Genomic DNA, 6000 nt, shown 5'->3' on the forward strand with positions numbered 1-6000 from the left:
AAGGAAGTTCTCCCAGGAGATGGCTCAGCTGACAGCCTTCAGGAACCACTGTGAAGGGAGCCAAATGGCGACAGGGAGAGGTTAGGCGGCGGAGACCAGTAGGAAGCTGATGAAACTGTCCAGAGGACAGCAATGAGGACCTATGGCTGTGACTGTGAGGCTGGCAGGAGGGCTGCCCATGAAGAAACCCACCAGAAAGATGTCCTCCCATGGAGCTTGGCAGATGACTGGTGGTAGAAAGCCAGAGGGAAAACGGGTCAAATATGTCATAGCCACTTGAACCATAAACAGAAGTAGAGACATAAGAAAGAGGGTCTCAGAGGAACAGGGGAACCTTGAATTTGACATCAGAGTTGTAGACAGAATCAACGAGGCCAGGCACCCGGAAGGGGATGCTCAGCAGACATGGAAATGGCCCAGATCTCAGGTTTGAGTGTCTGGCTAGCCATGGGGGCTTGGGAGTCAGCCCGAGATGTGAGCCCCCAAGTGGGGCAGAGGAGGGGAGTGCTCAGGTGTGTGGGGAATGGGCACAGGGTGTGTCTGTATCACAGCAGCGATACTGAGGGTGAAGGTGTAGGAAAAGTCAGAGAGAGAGCAGAGGACGCAGATTTGTCATTCATTTATCCCTTCCGATGTGGGGTGTGTTCGAATGTGCCCCAGCAGTTCAGAACTCCAGCTCATGGGGGGAGGCTGACAGCGGAGAACCCGCTAGAGGGCTGTGGGGGTGCCCAGCAGGTAGTCTGGCTTCAGGGGTCCAGCTAGATTAGAGGTGTTTTTAAAAACAATCACATCCAGTTTGGCCTGGGGTGTCCTGGGGGGGTGCTCAGGAAAAGGCAAATGCACGCCCAATTGGGAGAAGTGAAATGTGCGCAAATCCTCTGGCTAATAATTTGATAAATGATCACAAGCCTTAACAATGGTCACATAGCCCTAACCTAGTCATTCTATTTCTAGCAATTTATTCCTATAAAGAATTCCGAGAGTGGAAAATAAGAAACATGAAATATCTGATAACGATTGGTTGAGAGAATCTTGAGATAATACTACGCAGTCATTAAAATATACATTTTGGCAGGACGCCTGGGTGGCTCAGCCTGTTGAGTGTCTGACTCTTGGTTTCAGCGGGGTCCTGATCTCAGGGTTCTGATCTTGGGGTGGTGGGATGGAACCCCGTGTTGGCCTCCGTGCTCAGCAGGGAGTCTGCTTGTCCCTCTCCCTCTGCTTCCCCCACTGCTCTTTCTCTCTCTCTCTCTTAAATAAGTAAAGAAATAAAAATATTTTTTAAATAAAAAATATATACATTTTGGAAGCATGGTATGACAAAATGTCCACGATATACTAAATGGAAAATTATATTATAACACAGTAAATGCAGTATACCATCAATTTTATGAAGATATATGTTGTACGCACACAGGAGTTTAGGCATTCACGTTAATGATTTTGAAACTGGTTGTCTTATGGTAGGGGAATAGGTTAATTTGTTTCCTTTTGATACCTTTCTGTTTTTTCCAAATTTTTCCAGCAAATAAGTAATACTTTTTTTTTTAAACATTTTATTTATTTAACAGAGAGAGATCCCAAGTAGGCAGAGAGGCAGGCAGAGAGAGAGGAGGAAGCAGGCTCCCCGCTGAGCAGAGAGCCTGATGCGGGGCTCGATTCCAGGACCCTGAGATCATGACCTGAGCCGAAGGCAGAGGCTTAACCCACGGAGCCACCCAGGAGCCCCATAAGTATTACTTTTTAAACAGTAAAAAAAATAGAGTGGGGATTGACAAGAAAGAGGAGGTGACTGGAGGGAGTAGCAGGTCCAGAGAAGTATGGGGGTGAGAGGTGGGTGGGGTGGGGGCTTGGGGTTAAGGGAGCAGGGGCGGGGAGGTGGAGGGGGAGGGACAAAGGTGTAGGGGGAGGCATCAATTTGACAAGAGGATGGAGAAGAACGGTTGGAAGGTGGCTGGGACCATTTGGGGGTGACCCCGGTCCCTCCACGGGGTGGATGGTAGGGCCGGGAAGAGGTGGATCGTAGGGGAGTCTACCAGAGGTGGCCCAAGGATCTCACAGACCCCTCAAATCCAAATCCCAGTTGTGCAAGTTCGTGATCTGAGTGTACCCCCTGGAGAAAGGCCACTTCCCCAGGGAGCACCCTTGGTCTTCAAAGAGTCTCCACGCATGGGTCGGCTCAGGGACTCGTTAATCGGCATTTTAATGGGACAGAGACTCGTTGTCATTTCTGTTGCAACCACTTGGAGTTGAAGTTTTCCTCCAGAGGTGCCCTTTCTCATTAGGCTGTGCCTTCCCCTGGGCATCGCAAGAGCAGGGCCCCACACACTGTCCGGCTCAGCACAGAGACAGTGACCGCTGCCCCAGCCAGAGTTCAGGGTTAGAACAAAAATGTGGCTCTGGTCCCTAGATGGCACGGGCCACTACTTTGCCACACTGGCCTGTGGATGGGGCTGTCCTTCCTCTCCAGGATCAGCAAATGCCCAGGAGAAGACCTGAGAACGTCTTAGCATCTAGAGCAAACCTTCCTCCCCGGTCCCTCAATTCTTCATTTTCATCCATTCATTTAATTCATTCAAAGAATTTTCTTTCCTTTATACATTTACTCAGATATTATTATTATGTACCCAGCAGTGGTGTGGACATGAGTTCCCTGTTCCAGCTGTATCTCTTCTCCTTCCCATACATCTCCTAGAACCTCCTTGCCCAGGGCACACCAGCCAGCGGTCATTCTTCTCCAATGCCAGGAGCAGAAAATTGGGCTGAATGCTATCTACCATGATATAGAATTAAATAAAGTGGGTTTGGGGCGAGCTTTGCAAGGCAAATTTGGGATAGGACCCAACAAGCCCAGCACAGCTCTGGTATATGGCACTTACCATCTGGAGGGTGCATCGCCCTGGACTGGACATCCCAGCACCTAGCCTGGGATAGTTCAGTTCATGTGGGTTGAATGAGTAAACAATCCACCGGCCACCGGGGTGGCTCCGTCAGTTAAGCAACTGACTCTCGGTTTCGGCTCAGGTCATGATCTCAGGGTCGTGAGATTGAGCCCCACGTCCGTCTCTGTGCTCAGTGGGGGGTCTGCTTAAGACTCGATCTCAATCTCTCCTTTTCCTCTTCCTCTGCCCCTCCCATGCTCTCTTTTAAAAACAAAAGAAAGCAAGAATAACAATTCAATAAACAAGTGACTGCAGGACCTGGTGCACTATATCTTGCACTGTTTATCTTTGTGCCTCAACTAAATTAGAAATTTCTCAGGGCACGGGAGTCTGGCTGTTTCACCCTCGTAGTCCGCTCTGGCTTCCCCAGTGGGTATCGTCCTGGCCTTCTCTGGGCCGATGAACAGTCCAAGGTTTTCATCTCTTCTTAGAAAGTAGGCACCAGCCCCATTTCTCAAGGCGGCACATTACTCTGTCCCCTCTTGTCCCTCCCACCTCTGCGGGCGACCTCAGATGTTACCCCTCCAGGCTTGGGGTCCCCAGAGGGGCCTCCTCCGGGGCCATCCGTGGCTGGGATATATGTAATGAGCCTCCCTCACCAGGAGAGGGCAGGCTTAACGTGAAGGGCAGATGGGAAGGATGGATGGACTCACCTGCCACGTATCACACAAAACTAATTATCACAGGACAGTAGCTGTGAATAGGGATTGCCCCAGCCACACTGGGACCGGCAGATGCCCTACCAATGGGTCCAAGGGTCTGTCGGAGAGGAGGTGAGTGTTTCAAGGGAGGTGGGAACCCTGCGGTTGGGGAAGTTGGTTTGCTCTGGAGCTACCTCCCCGTGGGGCCCCCCCAGAGCTCACCATTGTCTGGGGGCCCGAAATAAGAGGGATGGTGTCATCTGTAAATACTGACCGTATGGAATAGCTTTTCTCCCGGGCATCTCTCTCTCAGGAACACCAAGTTCAGCTCCCAGATCCTTGTGTGGCCCTCGTGCCTGCTGTTTGCCTTCCCCTGTGCTCCCCTGGGAAGTTGACCTTCCTGGGAAAGTTGTACCTGACGGTGACGTCACTGCACGAGGCCCCGTGTGCTTGGATGAGGACCTGCTCACACCCCGTCCCCCTTCTAGCCCCAGCTGGAAAATCCGCAAGTATCTACACCTTCCTGGACCATGTTCCAAGTTGGGACCGAGAGTGGATCAGCTGAGGCCAGAGGTAACGTCTTCTACCCAGCCTCGTCACCACTGGAATTGTTTCAACCTGGAGTCAATCGCTACACTTCTTTTATTTTCAAATTTTATTTATTTATTTATTTGTCTGAGAAGGAGAGGGAGCATAAGCAGGGGGAGCAGCAGGCAGAGGAAGAAGCAGGATCCCCTGGAGCCTGACGCAGGACTTGATCCCGAGATCCTGAGATCGTGACCTGAGCCAAAGATAGACGCTTCACCAACTGAGCCTCCTGCCAGGTGCCCAGTATATACACTTCTTGATTGAAGGAAAAGAGCTAACTTTTACTGAGTACCGAGTACTAAGTACTCTTTACCGAGTACTGAGTATCATGAGGTGTTGGCCTGTATGTCAAGATTCCATGGGAGGCCTTTGGCATAGCAGCCACCGGCATGAGTTCTGTTCTTGGAAAGACCTGGGCTTAAACCCCGGTTGTCCCACGTACTGGCTTGCTGTGTAGGCCTCAGCTTATGCCATACCTTTCCCCTGCCTCGGATCCCTTCCCTGTAAATGGGAATAATAATAAATCGCCCCATAAAGTTGTTATTAGGATTAAACGACCTGATATTTAGAAAGCGTATTGTCCAAGAAAGGTTAATGGGTGAGTGGTACTAGAAGTGGCCCCAGAACGCCTCTGCGATCCTGGGAGCATCTCACCCGGCAGAACCCTGTTGAGGAGAAAGTTTAAGTCCTTAAAAGGGAAAGTTCCAGAATTTACAAGCCCCAACATAGTAGCTCCGGGAACACTGGCGGGATCGAGGAAAGGGCGGGCGTCTGGTATCCTGGCGCTGCTCCGGGGCTCAGGGGTTTGTTTATTCTGTGCTCACTGGTGTGCCTGGTGCTAGGCAACGTAATTTACGACCTTACCAAGGGTAAGATCTTGTTGTGGAGACGAGGCCCGCAAACAGGGCATTTGGGAACAGTAGAAGGCCAAACCGTGCTTCTGGCAGAAGTGCTGCTATGTGAGCGCCCATTCTGTTCTAGGCCCTGGATTTAAAGCATCGCCTTAGCCAAGTTCTCACTCATCCTCTGAGGTGCAGCTTACGTCCCCATTCTAGAGGTGAAGAAACTGACTCAGAGAGCGCCAGGGACTGCCCCAGGACACACCGACCAGTAAGTGGCTGAGCCAAACTTCAGCCCAGGCCTCCTGGCTCTAAGGCCCCGCAGGAAATCTCCTGCCTGTAAAAGTAACCCCATCCTCCGGAAGAGGAAGCTGGAGGTCAGAGAGGTCTAGTGACTTGTCCAAGGTCATCGAAATAGCCGGCCAGGCTGGGCTGTGCCTGTGGGTCCCTGTACCTCATGGTCTCAGGCGCTCCCTTCACGGCCTGGACAGCCTGTCTCAGAGCGGAGGACAGCAACGGGGAGTGACACGTCCGAAGGATCCGGCTTCTTGGCCGCTGCCCCATTTGGTGAGGTGCCCGGTGGGCCTCCTGAGGAGATAACCCTGAGGCCCAGAGAAGCTCATTCCAGGCCGCTGTCCTCGCTGTCAGCCCCACCCTGTGCCCCGGCTTCTCCTCACCACAAAGCCCCTCTATTCCCACTGCCTATAAAACCTCCTCTTTCCTTGGGGTGCCTGGGCTGAGCTCCCTGGTCTTGTTGCAGCTCAGGCCATGATGTTGGGGTCGTGAGCTCGAGCCCCCAGTGGGGCTCCCCAACCAGTGCAGAGTCTGCTTGAGATTCTCCCCTTCCCTCGCTCCTGCTTGTCCTCACTCTCTTTCTGACTCTCTCAATAAATCAATATAATCTTTTTTAAAATATTTTATTTATTTGACAGAGAGAGACACAGGGAAGGAGGGAACACAACCAGGGGAGTGGGAGAGGGAGAAGCAGGC

Source organism: Mustela nigripes, chromosome 10 (genome assembly GCF_022355385.1).
Source record: "Mustela nigripes isolate SB6536 chromosome 10, MUSNIG.SB6536, whole genome shotgun sequence".
NCBI lineage: Eukaryota > Metazoa > Chordata > Mammalia > Carnivora > Mustelidae > Mustela > Mustela nigripes.